This window comes from Diabrotica virgifera, chromosome 4 (assembly GCF_917563875.1).
Source record: "Diabrotica virgifera virgifera chromosome 4, PGI_DIABVI_V3a".
NCBI lineage: Eukaryota > Metazoa > Arthropoda > Insecta > Coleoptera > Chrysomelidae > Diabrotica > Diabrotica virgifera.
In genome coordinates, this window is record NC_065446.1 from 35,302,308 (window position 1) to 35,325,340 (window position 23,033).

A 23,033-nucleotide genomic window follows, 5' to 3' on the forward strand; every position below is an offset into this window, starting at 1 on the left:
ATTGGCGATATTTGTAAGAAAGAGGTACAAATCTGTGGTAATAACAACAAGCGGCCATAAATTGTTTCGATTCGATTAGGAAACAAGTGGTGACAACACGGTAATAAATAAGGAACGAAGTGGCTTCGCGATATCTCATTTTTATAGTTTAATACTTGTTTGACTTGCATTTATCCTGTTAAATGCTCTTTAGATATATTACATATATATTCCGTGACCATCAGACAACCTATGGCCTAAATTGTATGTTATTACTCAAGAGGGAGCAAACTTATTGACAAACTGTCGAGAACCGAAGCAAAGAAAACCTTTCTGATTCAATGCAGAAATACGAAGAGATACCCACAATCGCACACGTATCTACCATATCTTACAAACCATGGGCACCCTATCCAACAAACACATATTCTTCCAACTTGAACCTCTCCTACTCTCTACTATTTTGAATCAGCTTCTAGCTGATCAAAAGCTATAAAGCTTCTCTAATTAAAAAATACACCCTCTTTCTGAAGTAATCTGTGTCTCATCTCCAAAATAAATTAAACAATCTAGGGAGTACTCCTTTCAGTCGCTTTCCATTTCATGATAAATGCATAAAACATTTCACAAACACCCAAATTCCCTTCTTCTTCTTCTTCCTTTTTTTTTGGGTTTCGATTTTTTTTTAATCATTTACCCAGTACATGTTATTGGTTATGCGCGTCTTGCTCAAGGCAATGCACAACCAGGTGTCCTGTCAACTTCAGATCTATTTTTTTTTTGGTCCTATGTGGTCCTTGTCCTTCTTCTTGTTTTTCTGTAGATAGAGGGGGAAAAGTGTTACAACATTTAAGGTTAACTTAAGACTTTTCTCGTTTGGGGGTAGCTTCCAAACATTTTCACATAGGTTTAGGGCTGGCTACCTTCGGTTAGGATTAAGGATTTTAAGGATACAAATATAATTTTTGACATTTTAGGAGATTCCCTGTATTTTCTGAAGTATTTATTTATTGTTATTGTTATTATTATTATTTTTTGAAAATTCTATAGATCTACTTGAAAAAATTTGATAAATTTATTGATTATCTTAATAACTTTATTCGAGGGTTTATATAAAATGCTCTGTAAAGATATTGGACTGTCTATTCCAGCTTTTATTAGTTCTAGATACAAATCCATATCTCTATGTTTATTTATGGGGCACTCAAAGATGATGTGTACCAATGTTCCCATAGTACCGCATTCGCATATCGGTGTTTCCGTTTTGCCTATTTTGTGGAGATAACAAGGAGTTTTGCAATGTCCACTTCGTAAACGATTAAGGTTAGTAATATTGTTCCTACCCAAATATCCACATTTGTTATACCAAGGTTTTATAGGGAAACTACCCTGCAGTCCATAATAGTCCGGATATTTACCTTTAATTTGGGAATACCAGTTATTGTAAAATTGAGTCAAGATGTTCTTTTTTGTAACACAAAAGATATCTGCGCTGATGTTTTTTACATCATATGGTACTCTTAATTCTCTCCCAATATTGGCCAAGCTATCTGCCACCTCGTTGCCTTTAATCCCCTGATGTCCCGGTACCCATTCTAATCCTATTGAAAATCCCATATTATTTGCATCTACCAGTAGTTTTTTGGTCATTATAGTTACATAATCCATTTGGTCCCATTTGTGACTAGATATTTTGGATAAGGCACTTTTTGAATCTACAAAGATCACTGCTTTCATGATTTCCTTTTCAATACATACCGACATGGCTTTGTATACCGCTATTATTTCAGTTGTGCAGATTTGTGTATAGTTATGGAGTCGTGACGAATATTTATAATTGATGCTTGGGATGTAAATTCCAAATCCCGATTGATTTGTTTGTGGGTCTATTGATCCATCTGTATATACGTGGGTATGATTATTATATATTCCACCATATTTAGCTATGAACTTTTCGTTCGATTCAATTTCATATTTTTCAAATTCTAGACTTTTAATTGTAATGGGGTATAGAAGAGTTTTTCTTTCTACCTCATATATAGGATTGATTTTATATCTAATTATGTTTTTTGTTTTTTTGAGTATATTTGTATATGCTAGTGAGTAATCTGGTATGACCTTGTTCCTCCAGAATCTATTGTTTGCATTTATTGCTTCATTTAGCTTATTTAGACTCTTTACTATGATATTGTTTTTTTCCGGCATTTGTTTGAGTATATATTTATGTGCTAGTATCTCCCTTCTAACTTGTAACGTTGTTACTGAACACTCTGCTTGCAATATTAAGATGGGTGTAGAACGTAGACAACCCGTTACGATTCTCAAGGCAACATTCTGTACTTGTTCCAACCTCATCATCAAACTTTTACTGCAGGGGTTTAAAAGATTGGCTGCGTAATCTAAATGAGATCTAACTATTCCTTTGTATAAACTCAAAAGAATGTTCGGGTCAGCTCCCCATTTTGTACCACAAATTGCTCTCATGACATTTATTCCTTTGTTTGCTTTAGTTATCATGTCGTTAATTTGAATTGTCATATTCAAATTGCACTGTAAATGAAATCCCAGATACTTTATTTCATTTTTCCATGGAATTTCCATATTTTGATATATCAAATGTGGGAAGTTATAAGCCTGACTTCTTTTTCTAAATATTATTGCTTTTGATTTGTGTGCTGAAATTTTAAAGTTGTGTTTCTCAAACCACTCCTGTAAATTTATTATATGGGTATTTAAGGAATTAATTAGCTTGTATATATCAGATCCTTGCACCAGAATTACAAAATCATCTGCATATTGAAAACACTCCATCTCATGGTTAATTAAATCATGTAGGGATCTAGTATAGAGATTGAATAATATTGGACTGAGTGGAGACCCTTGAGGCAATCCAGTGGATGCTTGCATTGGGCCTAATATATTATTTGATTTGTCTTTAACGTAGATATTTCTGTTGAGCAAAAATTGCAAGATCAAGTTTGCATAAGTTATTGGGATGTCATACTTTAATAAGTATTTATATAGCAAATATATATTGACTGTATCATATGCCCTACTGATATCCAAAAAAATTCCTATTGTATTTAAATTTTTACTAAATCCAGTTCTAATATAATTAATTGTTAAAGCTAAGTTATCGTTGCACCCTTTGTTTCTTCTGAAACCTAACTGCTTAGGGCTTAGTATCGATTTTTTTTCCGTTATTTGTTCTATTCTTAATTTAATTATATTTTGCAAAATTTTGCCTACACATGACTCTAGAGCTATGTTTCTATAATTATCCTCACATAAAGGGTCTCTATTAGGTTTTAAAAAGGGAATGACAAGGGTGTTTTTCCATTCTTGTGGAAAACCTGTGTTTCTTTTAACTATTTGATTAAATATTTTTGACAATGCATCTAGCGCCACCAGGGGAAGTCTGTTTATCATGCTATATGTTACAAGATCTAAGCCAGTAGCCTTATCCTTTTTATTTATGACACTTATTATTTCCTGCCTTGAAATGTCCTCCACATCCTCGTTAGTTAGGGTAACCGTGAACTCAGGATCTGTTATGTCAATTGCCAAATTATTTAATATGTTCTGAGCTATGTTTTTGTTGGGAAGTTTAGCAGGGATTACAGCATTTTGATATGTGGAGAATAGCTTAACTGTTCGCCATATTTCAGATAGAGGTGTGTCCCTTGTCAATCCATTGCAAAAGCTTTTGAAGCTATTTCTTTTTTTTTGTTTTAAATATTTTTTTACTGTATGCAAATATTTTTTTGATTTCAATATAATTTTCATTGCTTGCTTCTTCCTTATATTTTTTAATTTTTTCTTTTCTTGTTTTTATTAAATTAGAGCATTCCTTATCCCACCAGGGAGGGCTTTTCTTTTTTCTTATAGATTTTTCTGTTTTCAAGAGAGGTATTTCCTCATCACTCACCATTTCCATAATTTGTGTAAATGAATTATAGTCTTCACACCCATTCTTCATCAAGTCTTCTATTTTTGAAGCATAATTCTCCCAATTGACATTCTTTGTATTTCTTTTATGACTTTTTTGTGTTACTATATTTTCATTTACAATTGCGATTTTGCAAGAAGTTGGAAAATGATCACTGCCTCCAGAATCCTCTAACACATCCCATTGGCATATATTTGCAATTTCCGAGGAAATTAGTGTTAGGTCTACCGCTGAGGCATTCTGTCCAGGTAGGGTAATCCGCGTGGGTCTCCCATCATTGCAGCAAACTAGATCCAAATCCTCTAAGGATTCAGCAATGATTCTTCCATTAACATTAACAGACACTTGACTTCCCCAAAGTGCATTATGTGCATTCATATCCCCCATTAAAATTTTATTTCCCCTGATTTTATTTATGCGTCCAACCCAACTATTTAAATTTATTTTTGCCCTAGGATGGATATAAATGTTAATAACTGTAATGTCCCAATCTATTATTTTTGTTGCTAAAATTTGAATTTTACTAACATTGTTATTATACCTATATACTATTTTGTGATCCAGACTATTATGAACCACAGTAGCTAGGCCACCATAACCATCCCCTCGATCCAACCTATGTATTTCATATCCTCTTAGATAGAAGTGATGATTATTTTTTAGCCAAGTTTCATTTAATAGAATTAATTTGGGTCTATGTTCGCTTATGAAATATTTCAGACTGTTATAGTTACTGCTTAAACTTTTTATGTTCCATTGGATAATAAGTGGATTCTTGATATCCATCTAAATCTAGCAACTTTTGGTTCGATGAGCTTTCATGTATAAATAGCTGGTTCAAGTAATTGATTATATGTTCCTTATGTTTCCAATCTAGTTTTTTTAATATCGCATTCAGTGTTTTTTCTGTGTCCCTCTCTAGTTGCTCTGTACGGGAACATCCAGGAGTCTCATTGTTTACTGCACGAGCTCTCTCTTCGCTTCTCCCATTTGGAGATAATAAATATTGATTGTGTACTTCTTTATTGTATGTCTTATTTGTTTCATTAGCCTTTCTTTTATTTTTGTTTGAGTTATTCTCAATTTTTCTACTAAACAGGTGTTCAGGGTTACTCTTTACATTTTCTATCCATCGCATATTGATGGGAATTGTCTCTAAATTATTTGTTTGAGTTTTATGTAATGTTGGGAATTCCTCCTGGCTCATTCTGAATATATTATTCTCTTGCGATTTTCTAGTAGAAACATAAGGAAATCTCTCGCATGCCTCGTAGTATGAAAGATTGTCCAGAGACATGACAGCCTTAATATTCCGCTGTCTCACATACTCTGGACACTCCTCATAGGTACTTATATGAAAGCTGCTATTACAATGTAAACATTTCATCGAACAATCCCCTTCATGTATTTTTTCCGCGCAGTTTTTGCATTTTTCTCCCCTTCTACAAAGATTTTTTGTGTGTCCAAAAAGAAAACACCGATAACATTGAACCACTGGTATCATGTATGGTTTTACCCTAAAAGGGATCCCATATATATTCACTTCCTTCGGGATTACTTTTCCCGAAAAGGTAAATGCGACCGTTTCTGTATCAATATATTTCTCCTTGTCATATTTAGACCTTCGTTTAAATCGTCTTATTTCTAGTACTTTAATGTTGACCGAAGCCAATCCCGAAAATTTGATTAGATCTGCATCAGATATACTAGTATCTACATTATTAACGACTCCCCTACATGTTACGTTATTTGCCGGAATAAACAATTCATATCCATCATTTCTGACCACGTCATTTAAAACAAATTTATTAGCATCCTCCCATTTCTTGAAAGCAACGCTAATTCGGTTTTTTCCTTTTTTGCTAAGTTTAAGTACATTCTCGATTTTTTTGTCATTGATGTATTTTGCTAATTTCAAAAAACTATAATTACCGACGTTATCGCCTTTTGACTCCATAAATACCTCAAAGGGACCGGTATCAGTGTACTGATAATAGAAATGTTTTTTTCCTTTTTTTATTTCATTGTTATTATTAGTGATTGAATTAGCATTGCTATCAAGCAATGGTGTATTATTTAAACTACTATTATTTTCAGTGTTTTCTATATTATCTAACATCTCCTCATCACCGGGGGGGATAGCCCCCCCCCCCGTAGTATCCCCCATAATTAACCCTGTAATGCAAAGCTGTCTCTTTTTTACCTAACTAGATAATGTATAATTTATTTTATTCAAAGAAAGTACAGGAAATTTAGGAATTCAACAGATAGGAAATTTGTTAGTTACCTCTATTATGTAGTTCCTATTTTGTTTTTGCCGCCTGCGTTTTTTTTGAATTATCACTTCCACACTGAACTGTCACACAACCGAACGTTAGGAAAGCTCATACAGAAGTCCCCCACCCAAATTCCCAGAAATACCCTGAAACTTCTATCACTCGGACCTTCTTCTTCATCTTCTTCTTCTTCTTTGGGTCGTGTCTGTATTCAGACGTTGGCCCTCATTATGTTTACAACTTCCTGAAACCTTTCTCTATCGGCTGCTGCGGGAAATAATTCTTCTACTGTGGAACCACACCATTGTCTAATATGACGCAGCCATGAAAGTTTTTTTCGACCAATCCATCTCTTTCCCTCCACTTTTCCTTGTGTTATAAGGCTAAACAGATGGTATTTAGGTCCTCGAATTATATGGCCGAAGTATTCTGTTTTTCTCCTCTTTATGATGCTTATGAGCAGACGTTCTGAATTTATCATTTGAAGAACATATTCATTGGAAGTGTGCGAAACCCACGATATCTTTAGGATTCGTCGATAGCACCATAATTCGAATGCTTCTAATGTGTTGAGCATTGTGGTTTTTAACGTCCATGTCTCACAACCATACAATAGGATAGACCACACATAACATTTTAAGACCTTCTTGCGAATATTCATCGACAGGTTTCTGTTACATAACACTGGTTTCCGGGTCATAAAAGCCTTACGTAATACAGGGTGAGTCATGAGAAACTGTACATACTCCTACCTCGTATAAAGGCTCCTATGGGGAATAACAAATGACCATTAAAAAGTGTCTGCTCCCCTTGTTTAATAATATACAGGGCGAGTTTCGCATTTTGACAGAAATTTATATTCGTCATAATTTTTGAACGGTCATATCGATGTGTCTCTTATTTTGGTCAATCGTTACACAATTACCACCTAATCAACTGATTTATTCAAACTAGAAAAAAATCAGGTCCGGCTTTAAAAAATTAGTTCGTTTGGGTCTTAGAAAAAATTTCACCCTGTATACGCTTTTTGAAAACTCTAATATGAATTTTACAAATTAGACAAATAGGCAATTAAAATGGCATATTTATTTTTTTCCCCACATGATTACTTAATTTTCTATTAAAAAATCAAATTTGTCAAAATCGGAATTTTAACCTAAAAATGAAAAAAAAACAAGACGAAATCACGGTTTAACTCGCTACAACGTTCCATTTTAAATTTTTTTCTGAAATTTTTACAGCACATATCTCTTACCATTGTGAAGACTAAGACAATTGTTGTAGACTTTCAGTCTTCTTCTCGTAAAAGTTATGAATTTTTAAAAATAAAAGGTGCAGATTCGTGAATTGCAAAGTTAAATCGCAAAAATTAAGTGAAAAAATTTAAAATTGATCTATTTGATCACGTCTATGTTAAACTGTAGAGTCCCAAAGAGAAGTGTTATCGGGAGTTTTAGATCTAGACGTGTTATAGAAAAAAAAATGGTGAAACTTTTAATTTTAAGAAAAACGTTGTTTAATTTTTTTATTTTTATGGTAAAATTGCGATTTTGACAAATTTGATTTTTTAATAAAAAATTAAGTAATCGTGTGGAGAAAAAATAAATATGCCATTTTAATTGCCTATTTGTCTAATTTGTAAAACTCCTATTAGAGTTTTCAAAAAGCGTATACAGTGTGAAATTTTTTCTAAGCCCAAACGAACTAATTTTTTAAAGCCGGACCTGATTTTTTTCTAGTTTGAATAAGTCAGTTGATTAGGTGGTAATAGTGTAACGATTGACCAAAATAAGAGACACATCGATCTGACCATTCAAAAATTATGACGAATAAAAATTTCTGCCAAAATGCGAAACTCGCCCTGTATATTATTAAACAATGGGAGCAGATACTCTTTAATGGTCATTTGTTATTCCCAATAGGGACCTCTATACGAGGTAGGAGTATGTACAGTTCCTCATGACTCACCCTGTATTTTGATCCTGGTTATTATCTCTTCATTAAAGTCACAATTTATATTTAACCAGCTGCTAAGGTATTTGAAATGATTTACCCGTTCTATCTCCTGTCCATTAATAGATAGCAGACCTTGATCTATATTAATCTTTCCATCTGCCATCCCATTTGTCTTTGAAATGTTGATTTTAAGGCCTCTCCGATAACTGTCTTCAATGAATAGATTTAGTAGTGTCTGAAGATCTTGTAAATTTTCTGCGAGAAAGGCTGTATCGTCAGAGTATCTAATATTGGTGATTACTTCAGAGTACTTAGGTTTTCATGGACCTAAGTCGGATTAATACCCTCTTTTAAGGATTATTCTGTATGCAATTTCGTAGCCGACATAGAAAACACACTATCTTACTCTGAAGCCAATGACCTTCTTGAATTAAAATCATCTACCAACAACATTCTCACCAACTTCTCACATAAACTTCCCTACGCTAGCTCTGATATTGATCTAATTTACAAAAAAAAAAAGGTCCACATCCTTAAAATAACACACTGATCTGATGGTATTAGTGACAAAAGCAATTCTACCGTCCTGTAGAGAGAGCAATACATAAATTATTTGAACCAACAACTCTTAGATGATACTTTATATTATCAGCTAGTTCATACTTTGGTATGCAACCAAAGTCTACAGAAAACAAACCCACACCAGCAGATATTTAAATTAGCACTCCACTCCAACCACAACGTAAACATCAAGAAAGGAATTTTCAAATCCCTATTAGGGGAAATTAGAACGAAAACATGCATTGTTTCGGAAAAATTCAAACAAGCTTATATTTTTCTAAAACTTTTTTTGTTAGTTTATATACTTGTTAAAGTAAAAAGTTCTACTCGCAGATTTGGCCGCTAATTGTTTATTAATTTTTTAAACACTAACAATTGTTTTGTATAAATAATTTTAAAAATATCGTTAAATTCATCATTTTACTTTGATCAAATATGTTTATATTTTGTTTTTGATTATGCTGAATCAGAATATGGCATTGCAATTTGAAAATTCTTATACAGAAGCTCTTACACAGTATGTATGCGTAGCTAGGAACCACATGGAAAACTTTTTTATTATCAATTTTACGAAAAAAAGTTATTATTTATAAAATGCTCTAGATAGTCAAAAATCTAAAACTTAACCATCAGATATCAAATTTTATCAATTTTATACAAGTTATGTCAAAAATATGAATTACGTTAAAGAGTAAAGTACCTTTATATTCCAGAATATCAAAAAATGATATTATGAAAAGTTGTTTGAAATTAAAAATTATGTTTAAATATACAATAAATCATTCTAATTAAAAAAAATTTCAAATTTTTCTCAAATTACGGATACTCATCATCATTTTATTACCTACAATTATGACAACTATTTTATTATCACTTTTACGAAAAAAAGTTATTCTTCATAAAATGCTCTCCCTGGTCTAGAATCTAAGATACAACCATCAGATATCAAACTTTTTTAATTTTATACGAGGTATGTACAAAAATTTGAATTTTTCTTAAGAGTTAAGTGCCTTTATTATTCACAATATTTTAATTAGAAGGATGTAAATTAGAACACTTTTCGATATTGTGAAATGTAAAGGTACTTTGCTCTTGAGTGAAATTCATATTTTTTGACATACCTCGTATAAAATTAATTAAATTTTATATTTGATGATTGCATCATAGATTATATACGATGCAGAGTATTTTATAAAGAATCACTTTTTTTCGTAAAACTCATAATAAAAAAGTTATCAATAGGTTCCAAGTTACGCAGACATACTGTATAACAGCTAAAAAAAAATTTTTTACGGAACATTTATTATTGTGAAGCTTATTATTAAATGTTTTTTAGGTAAGTTTTACAGAAAAACGTTTTGATCACTTTTTATAAACATTTTTTTAGCTGGTAATTTTCAGTTTTTGTATTACATTTTTGTTATCGTTCTTAATTTTCTCAAAAAAAAATTGTTTATTTCATTTCTAAAGTAAAATAATTTAGTGCATTTTAAAGATTATATCCTAAGCTTTAAAAAAGTACTTATAAAACTGTAATAGATCTGTTCAAACTTGAGTAATACTAGGCCAGGAACCGAAGCTTTTCACCTCGCAATTTTTACAGAATGGATCGATTTACTTGAAAATTTTAGAATAAGTAGCGGATAGTTCAAGGATCAAAACCTATATGATTTCGAAAGGCGCTTTTACCCTGGTGGTTGCCACCCATCTCGGGGGTGGAAATTTTTTATTATATTTTGACCGCAAAAGTTAATAAAAACATTCATTCTAAGCAAAAAATGTTCTATACATTTTTTTGATAAAATTAATAGTTTTTGATTTATTCGCTATCGAAAGTGTTAGTTTTGTATAGAAAAAATCAATGTTTTTCGATATACTCGTTTACGATTCACTTAATTTTTGCCGTAGAAATTTTTTTTTAAACTAAGTTCTTGGGAATTATATAACCTACAATTTTATACTGAAACATTTTTTCGTATCTCTGATGCTAATCTTTCTATTCTGAAGGAAATTGCATTTTTTACCAAACTACAAAAATTCGTTATTCGCTTTTAACTCCAGTTTTTTTAAAAACTAATCATTTTAGGCGAGTCAAACTTCTAGAATCTATTATAAATACATAAATAAATAAGAATGAATAAGGCCAATCACTAAAACACCGCTAACTTACATTATTATGCTTCCAACTGGATTTCTTCTTTTTTTTTTTTAAAAAAAATATTGATTTTTTAACCGTAACTTTTTTATTTTTTATCTTAGAAAGTTTGGTAAAACATCATTTTGTAGGTTTTTACAAGATCTATAGGCCTATTAATATTAAATCTTTTTAAAATGCTCAGTCGCAAAAAGAGGTGATTTTGAAAGGGTTGGTAAAGGTGGTTTTTGCATGTTATTACAAGTTTTAATTGTGAATTGCTCACTCAATTTTTGCCGTAGAAAAAATTTTTGCAGACCAGGCTCTTGGGAATTAAATAAGCTACAATTTAAGTATGTATTAAACATTTTTTCGTATCACTAATGCTAATTTTTCTATTCTGAAGAAAAACCCATTTTTTTTCAAACTACGAAAATTCGTTATTCGCTTTTAACTTCATTTTTTTTAAAACTAATCTTTCTATACCGGTAAAACTTCTAGAACCTATTAATAATACATAAATAAAAAAGACCAAATAAGGTTAATGACTAATTTTAATATTAAGGTGGTGATTAGAGGCAGTGGCGTAGCGTGAGTGTCGGCCGCCCGGGGCGGAAGACAATTTTGCCGCCCTCTTATTTAGGTTTTTTAATTTATTGTATACTATACATTACATACATTAATTATAGAGAACTTTTCGGTGAGAAAAGTCATCATTATTTTGCATTATACTGATTGGATTTTAAGTTTTACAATCACGTTTATTTACAAAAATTATTTTACTTTAACCAATTAGATACATTGATATAGCTTAGTACCTATCACTTAAGATTAGGTACACCTTGACGATCAACAAAATTAAATAAAATCAATTTTTAATTAGAACTAGAAACGATACTATGGGCCATTCCACGAACATACGCCTGTTTTGGATTACTTCGACAACGATTATTTTACTGTGCAACATAAGAAGTACGAAAGTAAATGGCGCTAATAATTATTCCAATAAACAACAATGTAATTTGCAATTTACTTCCGTTCATCTTATTTTGCACAGTAAAATATTCGTTGTCGAAGTAATCCAAAACAGGCGTATGTTCGTGGAATAGGGTATATATAATGTTATATTTTTAACTTTATTGAAAAGTAATATGAGTATTTGTTAGAATTAAAAACAAAACTTCCGTCTTCAATTAAAAATTTATACGTCTACTTTTTTAAGAGCAAAGTCTTTTATTGCACCGTCAATGTCTATTGTATCACACACCTCTTTCTCAATAGACAAAATAGGCAAATTAGTACTTAGAGTACTCATTGTCGATGTTAAATATTTTTTAATCAATTTCAATTTTGAAAAACTGCTCTTACAGCTGGCATTGCTTATAGCAACTGTGAACAATATTCGGAATATTATTAAAATATTGGGCAGAGTATCTTCCAGCTTGGATTTAACAATAAATATAAATAATTCAAATGAGTCTGCATTAATAAATTTCGTTGCCTGTAGCAGCAACGAAAATCCGCAGTCGTTAGTTTTTATAGCTTGAAACCTGCTCGTCAATTTCGTCAGATGCGTAGTCTACATTCTACATTTCTACATTCAGTGTTGTCTGGATCTAATAATATAGGACGTTAGATAAACAAACTTATCTGTTAAATTCTGTAGCTGTTGAAACCGCTCACGAATTTCTAGAACAACTCTATCTAACGAAGAAAACAGCTTTCGTCTCAACTCCTTTTCATAAGAAAAGTTAGCACCTTTAGTTCCGGCATCAAAAATATGCTTTCTTGTTATGCGCCTTCGAGGATTTATGGAAATTCCAAGTTCTTTACACATATTTTTGCATAACCTACAGCGCCATTTGCCCATTCCTCTCTTTTCTCTGTCAATATCTTATGAGCGCACAATCTTATATGTCAAGCCCCCTTGTTTGTAAATATTTTTGTGCATCATTCACTTCATGTAGCACCAGTTGCCACAGGCCCAAAAAACAAAGAAAGGAAAATGACTGCATCGAAACTAGTAAAGCACCTGCATCTGTCCTAGTATTTAAGCTTTCACCTGCCTCTGTCAGTTTTTCCAAAGTGTCGAGAATGTCTTTGTAATGATGCCATGTCACATTTACGGCATCGCCTCTTGCACTCCACCGCGTGTCTGGAATCCTTCTTTTGCCTGTAGCTGCTATCAGAACTTCCCAACGATGTGTCGATGAGGGAAAAAAAGAATAGGAACGTTCTAAAGTGCCGAAAAAAGTTGTGATGATTGTTAGTCACAAACGAGGAATTCCCACAAGTCATATAGACGTTGCCAGTCGCTACAAAATATCATTCAATGCAAAGGAATTCCCCGAATTCGTCACAAAATAAGTAATGAAAAATTCCGTGCTCCTTTCAATCGGTCCGAATTTGTAGTTGCGATAAAAATATAAAATGGTTCAAATATTTAAAAAATATTTTTATTATTTATTGGTAAATTTTGCCGCCCCCTAACAAGTGCCGCCCGGGGCGGGCCGCCCCTACCGCCCCCACTACGCTACGCCACTGATTAGAGGGTTGCTTGCGATCACTTTTTCGCTGAAAAAAATGGGGACTGACATTCTTTTCATTATAAGTCACTTAATTTTTGAGCTAGAGACTTTTTTTTATTTTTTGGGGATAGATATTTTGAAGTACTTTAAACTAGTTTGAACAAGTTGTCCTCGAAAAATGCATAGTTTTCCCGTCTTTTGACTTTGAAAGTACAATATTTAGCATTTGAGGAAGAAAAGCTAACATATAATAAAGTATAGCTAGATTACTATTGGTCTTAAAGAATATTTAAAGAGAAGGTTTTGTGTATTTTTCCAAAAGGTACATTTTTGTTAAGTAAAGTTGTTTTGATAAAACGAAAACTTTTGGAGTTATTAGCAGAAAACTGATTAAAAACATTGATTTTTTCGATATAAAACTAACACTTTCGATAGCGAATAAATCGAAAACTATTAATTTTATCAAAAAAATGTATAGAACATTTTTTTCTTAGAATGAACGTTTTTACCAACTTTTGCGATTAAAATATAATAAAAAATTTCAACCCGCGAGATGGGGTGGCAACCACCCCCATGGTAAAAGCGCCTTTCGGCATGATATAGATTTTGATCCTTGAACTATCCACTACTTATTCTCAAATTTTCAAGCAAATCGATTAATTCTGTAAAAATTGCGAGGTTTTGTCCTATTTTAAGCTTCATTACTTGGATTATACCGTCTTAAAGTGGTGGTAATTCTATAAAACTACGAAGATTTCAAAAATTACGTTTTTTGAGACGTCATATCATTTAAATTAAATTTTTGAGATTTTTTTGAAAGAAACATCATTTAGTAAGATGCTTGAAAGGTAAGTTGTGCAAAATTGACAGTTTTTTTAAGAAAAATTGTATTAGTTACACATTTTTAAATCATTTTTAAACAAAATTCATGTAAGGCTCACTTTCCGCCCACACCGTACTTATGACCATACATTTTATTTCTTTCTATTATAACCATAAGATAGCTTAATTATTATTCTTTCATGCTCAATTTGTAAAATTTCATTTCATGCATTAGTTATAGAATTACATTAAAATAACTCAACCATGCACTTCGCCGTACGCTAGTTTACAGTGCGCCAATGTTTGTGAGAAGGGTGACTTTAGCGTTATAAATAAAAAATTATAGAAGAAACAGATTTAATTTTAGAAAATTCTTTATATAAGTTTTTTTTGTAAAATTTTCTGAGTTTTTGTCAGTTTTGTTCTAAAATTTATATTTTGGAGTTATTTAAAAAAAACATCAAACTTCGTAGTTCATTTTTTGATATGTTGTTTATTAAACATTTTTTAATGAAATTACAAAAAGTTCTATCTTGTTTGATTTTTTCCGAAGTGAAAATCTATATGCACTCCCCTATATATGATACAGCCCTAGACACGTGCTCCAATGAAAATGCATTTCAGGAAGAAAAAATACCTACTAACAAAGATTATGACTAAAAATGATTTTCTGTTGTCATTTATAAACAAAGAATTCTACAACATTGAAGAAAAGAAACAACAAAACACCACAAGCATTCCAGAGACACTCACAAGAAGGGACTCGAAAGATGACCGCAATACCATATATAAAGGAATTATCAAAAAAATTGAAAAGGATAGGAAACATCACAACAACATTCAAAACAACTAACACTTTAAAATCTATCCTGGCCAACAACACACAAGAAAGATCCAAAAACTGCATCTATAAAATACCTTGTGAATGCAAGACTGCAAGACCACAAACGAAGACAGGAAGTTCCTCAGATAATTTTAAGACAATTTAACCAAATTCACCTAGTCCGATAATGCTTCCTAAGGGAGCTAGAGCTCTTTGAAGATGGCGTCTTGTAATTAGTTTTTCTTAAATACGTAAGAACGTTTCTAGTTAGAAAAACGAAAATTGGTAATGCTGTTACAAAATCTCGTGAACCTAATTCATTTATTTGGTGACGTCAATATACGAACGAAACGATTGAATCCGACATTACTGAAAATATCAGGGTGCAGATGGGACCCTGTCGCGCAATTCGCAGCAAATAAAATAGTCGTATGTTTTTAGGCTTCATTTTATTTCGGTTATACATACGCATTTTCAAGGTTCACGAGGTTGTGCACCAACTCTACACATATTTTACTTCCAGAGATAAATCGATTTCATCCAGTGTGAATTTTTAGTACCAGTCATAGGCGTCCGTTTTGGGTGGGGCAATGGTTATTTTATCGCAAGTGGTACTTTCCTGAGTGGTAATCGAAGCTTTAAACATTAGTTAATTAAAGATGTAATTTTTATTATACCAATAGTGGTGGCTCAATCCCATATAAAATAATACTTAAATTTTATTATTTTATTTTTTTGTGTGGTTACTGAACCCAGTGTTATATTTGATTAGGTACATATTTTTATAGTCTTCGGACCATTAATTATTAAATTCCCAGAATTATTAACCATTTTATCTTTTAAACTATCATCAGATTTAACACATATTTTTTGTTCTAACAGGTTTTATTTAAAAAAAAAACACATTGAACATTAAACCTTCATTTATTTCAAATTTAAAAACAGTTTAGTTCGTATTATCTCTTTATATTCAAGCGCTTATGGTACATTATATTTTCCGAACACGGAAATTCAGCATTTAATCTATGTACTAGACAACATTTCTCTAAGTACAAGCCTTCGAGATACACAATGTGGTCTAATGTGTGTAAACCACATCTGTGTAGTAGCTGGATAAACGGTTTAAGCGAGCAAAGTTAAAACCCTTGTATAGATTGTCTTCAAAAACATGTCTTTAACAAAAAATGTTTTATTTAGTTTTTGGTTTAATTTATCGAATATTTATATACTCGAACACATAAACTTATGCTGTGCATCTGAAGTCTGTCCTACAGTCCTACTTTATTTTCTGAACCATTAAACTCACCTATTAGTGGAGTCACTGAAGGTTTTCACCTCCGATTTCGTTGAACCTTCATCGATTTTCATGAAAATTGGTGAGTATTTAGCGGATACCACAAGAAACAAAGGTGACATGATGCCAACTTGCGCTTCTAATGTGGGGGAGGATGCCATCCAGGGCCGTCTTAAGCACACACGGCGCCGGGGTGCGAGACTCATCTTTGCGCCACGTTTTGTCAGAAGATTATAATATAGGTTATACGTACGCAAAAATAAAATATAATTATGTTTGCTTTCTTTGTTTATATTTTAAAAAGCATGTTTTGAGTATTCAAAAAAATCAATCTTATAACATTATAGGATAGTACATTATAGTATATACAGCGTGTCCCAAAAGTAGCGGAACGGTCGAATATTTCTCTAACTAAACATCGGAGCGAAGAACTGAACCTTCGTTCAACCTTCTTTGAACTTTCAACTTTCGTTGAACCTCCATCGATTTTCATGAAAATTGGTGAGTAGTTAGAAGATACTTTAAGGAACAAAGGTGACATGATGCCAACTTGCTCTTTTACCCTGGGGGTGGATGTCACCCCTTCTCGGGGGTGAAATTTTTTTATTAAAAATACTACCAGAAATCGATAGAGGGACAACTTCTAAACAAAACTTGTTATATAAAGTTATTAACATAAATCAATACTTTTTGAGTTATTAAATATCAAAGATTTTATTTTTCTTAAAAAAATGCATGTTTTAAAGCTGTTTTTCACGTATTAATCAAAAACTATAAGCTTTTGTAAAAAAGCTATTATTGCGAAAATTAAAGATAATAAAAAATTGAATACACTCCCTACTTAAAGAACTAAACTAATGTTAATTCAAAGTGAGTTATGGGTAATTGAATGTATATTTTTTTCAACGACTACTCAAATCTAAGTATGCAAGCTTACATAACGGGAAAACGATGCATTTTATAGAATATACTTGTTAAACACTTGTCAAAGTACTTCGGAATACCTATCAAATGAGCTCCAGTAGAAGTTAATAGCATCAAAATTATGATGAAAATAAGAAAACCCTTTCGATTTTTTTAGGAAAAAGTGAAAAATAAAACATACGCCATTTCCACAAAAATAAAATTTGTAGTAATCTTTACAAGAATTTCTTTAGGTTAACATAGATAATGATTTCAACAATTTTGACCGGTTTAGAATGCAATTTTTTTTAAAAAGATATAATTTAAAAAAATCAGAATTTTTAAAATTATCGTACTTTTCATTTCTTTTGATAAGAACTCCAAAATACTCAATATACGTAAAAACTGAGATATAACTTAATTTTAGTTTTTTCAGTTCAAAATACTCTACCCATTTTACCCTTTCCGTAGAATAAAAAAATAACCAAGATAGAAACGTTTAAAATTTTGATTTTGCTGCGAGAACCATGTAACAGGTGCCATTTAACCTTTTATTTTTAAAAAAGTAAGAGGTTTAAAGACTAATTTCGACGTTTTTTAATAGCTCTTGGAATCACCTTTTAATTACATTTTAGGTGAACCTGGTATCTAAAAAATTTACTGAGGTATTTACAAAAAAACAATAACATTTTTTGTAAACATTTTTAAAAGATACATTTTGAAACATTTTTGGTGCATAAATTTTAATGCTATCAACTTGTTCAAGGGCTTATATTTGATAGATATTTCTATGAACTTTGACAAATGTTTAATAAGTTTATGTTATAAAATGCATCATTTTCCCGGTATTTAAGCTTGAATACTTAGATTTGGGTACTCGACGAAAGAAATATACATTCAATTACCTATAACTCACTTTTAGTTAACATTGAAAGGTTTTTCTAGTAAGGAGTTTATTTGATTTTTTATTAGCCTCAATTTTGATTAAAATAACTTTTTTGTAAAAACTTATAGTTTTTAAGTTATTTATGAAAAATCGGTTAAAAACATGCATTTTTCTCACGAAAAATAAAAATCTTCGATGTTTAATAGCTCAAAAAGTTTTGATTTATTTTAATAACTTTATATAACAAAATTTCCTTATAAATTTGTCTTTCTATCGAATTGTTGGGTTATGTTTAATACAATAATTTTCATCCACGAGGACGGGAGGCATCCACCCCCAGGGTAAAAGCGCAAGTTGGCACCATGTCACCTTTGTTCCTTGAGACATCCTCTAACCACTCACCAATTTTCATGGAAATCGATGGAGGTTCAACGAAATCGGAGGTAATAGCCCATATCCACCTTCAATGACTGCACTATTATACAATTTACTATTTTTATTGAGAATGCACCACAACTTTTCTTTAAAATGAGTACATTTTAAAATAACCTTATTTTAAAGTAAAATTGTAGCTTCCTCCCAATAAAAATAATAAACTGTATTAAGATGGCACAACAAAATAGCTTCAGAACTATTAGGCCTGGATCCCGCGTACCAAAAAAGTTTATTAATAGCAACCTTAAACAAGTTTATGATTGTGAAAACTAGCAGGTTGATTTTCAGCTTATTCAATAGCAAACTTTATATACCGGGTGGTGAATTCGAAAACGGGCCATAGGAAACTCAATGTAAAATTCTAAATTCTTGAATTCCTGCTTCCCTAATTATTTTACATCAAAAGTCATGAGAAACTATTTGTAGAGGATTAAAAGCTGTATTAAAAATAAAAGTTAAAATTGTTCTACAATTTAAACAGAGTCCAAAATTTTGAAAAATAGAATACATTTGCCATACCTAAGTAAGTGCGTAAAAGTAAGGCCACACGTTACTATTTCTGACAGTACGTAAACTATTGACTAAATAAAACATCTTTCTTATTACTACTTTCTCCTCAACTGAGGACATCTTTTCGACTTTATTGTTTTTCAAATAATAAAAACGATAAAATAAAAAAAAACTGACAGTTCAAAATATTGTTAATATAATAATTTCATTGTGACCGAAAGCAACCTTATACACATTCTTGCACTGTGTGTGGCCTAAATTTGGCAAATACCTTGATAAAATTTATTATATTTTACAAAATTTTGGAATGTGTTTAATTCGTAGAACAATTTTCAAAATTGTTTTCAATAAAGATTTCAATCCTCTACAAATAGTTTCTCATGTCTTTTGAGGTAGAATAATTAGGGAAGCAGGAATTCAACAGTTTAGAATTTTACATTGAGTTTCCTATGGCCCGTTTTCCAATTCACCACCCTGTATATGTATAATATATGAAAAAATGTTTGTCCGACAAGTATGTTGGGCGCCAGTAAGTCCGGCGCGTAGAACATGTCAAATGTCAGGAATCATGTTGGTGATAAGTAGCAGTCTGATTTTAGCATGTTTAATGAAAGGGTAACAAATCAATTGGAAGTTCTGTCCGTCAAAATACATGGGACGTTTTCGTAGTCTGACGTTCGAAACGTGTAACTTGTTCCAAAATTAAAATTTTACTTTACTTAGTTTCCTGATCAAAAAAAACTATTCCAAATAAACAGCTTCTTCTACAAAAAAGAACATCATAGATGGACCTGACAGATTCTGAGTAGTAAAACTAGGAACGAGATTATAATTATTACTGACACGACACAAATCTTTAAATATGTTAAAGTTCTAAACGAGTTTTCAACAGGTAGCGACTACAGATGCTAAAAGCCTCGATAGAAATAGAGCGTGGCAACGAGAGATACCACATAATCAAAAAAACTCTAAACCTACCTGAACAGAGCCTAATAATATAAATGCATTTGAAAAACACACCAAAAGCATTTTCGAAAGCAATAAGAATAACAGACCTAAATATCAAAACTCTGAATGGTATTATAATTTATAATAGAAGCGATAGAGGAAAGCCAAAAGATACACTGCCAAAAGAAATCATATAACGAAAGAATAATTCCCCAAACACAAGCATTAATGGAAGTGGGGATAAAAATGTAAAGTAATAGAAGCAAAGAACACCATGAACTTGATGAAGAGATAAGCAAACGAATTCAAAAATCTATTCGAAATTGATGACTGATATATTTACAGCTTAAATAAGAAACGTCCTGAAGAAAATTAAAAGAAATAAAATAATATCGTTATAGAAGCTACAAAGATTAGAGGACACAGATTTTAAAATGACATTCTTTTTTATTCTTGTATCAGGAGTTTTTCAGTTCAAGTTATTTATAAATTAAATGTATGAAGTTAAAAAATTTAATGTTTCTCAATTACACGTTAAGCTTTATAAATGGTCGCCTTTGTCGCCTTATCTCCCAAATGATCTAGTGTCCACCGAATGTACACTAGATTTTTTTTCTATTCGAAATAGATTGAAAAAAAAATATTGGTATGGCCGGTTAATGAATTCGCATTGCCCGTTGCCAGATCAAATTAAGCGTCGTAACCACTACAACTACAAAACCATTCCGGGAATAATCGTTAATTTTATTATACTTTTGTAGCTTAATAACTTCTAAACGGCTTAACCGATTTTGATCACTAAACATGAGTTTAAAACGTATTGACAAGTAGTATCTGATGCATCTAAGGTCAAGTATGATAACTGAAGCTATTACAGGAATTATTGAGCTTGAAAAACAGTTTTTCCCATAGGAAATAGATTTGATCATACTTATGAAGCCTATAACTTGAAAATTCGAATTTTCTCTGATATAAGGTATACACCGTTAGATGCGCCTAGAGCCCTTCTACAAACGCTCAGTTATTGGCGCAATTCGTAGGTTGAAATTTTAAGTAATTGTCGAAGTTTAGTTTTTCAGTTTTCGGCTATACTGAGCGATGTGTATGTCTAATCCTGACGACTTAAACAACATTTGAAAGCTTAACTCAACACTATTGATTTGGTGTATTTGCGGTTCTCCTGTCTCTTCTTGAACCGAAGATATACCCCCAAAAAATATGCCGTTTTGTACCTACCAAGTCCTATAGCTGGCTTATGGGTGCCTGACCGCCTCTTCTAAAACAGAAAAAAAAATTCAGATCGGTTTAACTTTTCCACATATATACATACATACATACATACATACATACATACATACATACATACATACATACATACATACATACATACATACATACATACATACATACATACATACATACATACATACATACATACATACATACATACATACATACATACATACATACATACATACATACATACATACATACATACATACATACATACATACATACATATTACATACATACATATCCATAGACATTTTCCCTTTTTTAAATAGAAATTGAGTCATATTTCTGACCTCGGTAACTTTTGATCGGTATAACCGATTTTCAAAATTAGACATGCGTTGGAAAGGTAATGATCAGTGCTATCACAAGCCATAAAGGTCGGACTTAAATTTTCGAAATTTTTGGGAGTTTTAGGAACGAGAACGAAAAAGAGACCTTTAATAGGAAAGGCCGTAAAATCCAAACCCTTGGACCAAAATGGATGGTTGACATATGGATGGATGAGTCTTTTCCTGAAATTTAAGATGGGATTTAGCTCAATTTTCAATTCAGTCAGATTTAGAAAATCGAAAATTTCGTGTATATAATAGTGTCGCGTGTAGGGGGGTTGTGCGCCACTGGCGAGAACTGTCGTTCTCTTGGGATATATATAATATAATCGTTAAACTGCTTCCATGTATATTCTCGATTTACTCCGCCTCTGCCTCAGATCGGTACCTATTCATAATAATAATTCAATTAATCGAGGTTATGTTTCGTATGAAAGGGATTTTGTACCGATGTATTGTGATTTCTTTCATTGTCGTTGGTGTCGACAGATTTTGATTGAAAATTACTGCGGGTGTGATTGATGATTTTGTCTAGTCATCTGATGGTTGATGGGTTAACAGATATTGTACATGGTAAGAGTGACAACACTTTCATTACAGCGTATCTAAAATATTGATTGTCGTCATTTATTGACGGTGAGCTATGGTAAAACATAAATCGAGCCAAAAATTAAAACATATTATATTTCTGGATATACAGAGTGAGTTTTATGTATGGAACGCCTCAGTTATCTCAGAAACGGCTTGTACGATTCTTATAGATTTTCATGTGTAAAGGTCTTCTAATGCGGCAGATAATATACTGGTATTTACATTGTTGTCAGATCTTCAATTTTTCTGGAAATCTAATGAACTTTCTTATTTCAAATGGAACAACCTATATATTTTTTGCGTTTTGAAGTCCTTAATAAATACTGATTATTTTTCATGTAATATTCCCTATACCTAAATGCCGTAATTTCGAAGTTATTGCTATATTTATTAAAAAATGACGATTTTCAAGGCACAAAACCCCTTGTAGTGAACCCCTCTTTTGAAGTAAACAATATAATGTTTGAAATTACGAAGTGCCTAATTTCAAGTTCAAATTTTCTTCTATCAATTACCGATAAGAATTTTTGGCATGTTTTATCCTAAAATATTATTTTTTAATAATTGTTTATCAAGCGCTAATGAGTGGACGGGCGATCGGGCTGTATTAACAACTAAAAAACAATATTTTAAAATATTTTAAAACGCAATATGCAAAAAAAACTTATTGGAGACTAATAGAATAAGGTTTGAACTTTCTTCTATTTTATTTAGGAATAAAGCCGCAATTTAAGGTTGAAATTAATTTATTTGACGTTTCGACTTCCACTTCAAAAATCGTTATCAAAATACAAAACAGTAATAAATTAAACA

General features: G+C 31.6%; 1 protein-coding gene and 1 long non-coding RNA gene across 2 annotated transcripts in view; one reads left to right on the plus strand and one right to left on the minus strand.

Moving 5' to 3' along the window:
- LOC126883564 (laminin subunit alpha-1) overlaps positions 1-23,033 on the plus strand; it is a 490,753-nt gene that overhangs the window by 300,667 nt on the left and 167,053 nt on the right. The gene's annotated exons all lie outside the window — the stretch shown is intronic.
- LOC126882997 (uncharacterized) lies at positions 639-6,327 on the minus strand. Its single transcript, XR_007697447.1, has 2 exons — positions 6,216-6,327; positions 639-796 (listed from the first exon to the last, which is right to left on the minus strand). It is a non-coding gene; the product is annotated as an uncharacterized LOC126882997 (long non-coding RNA).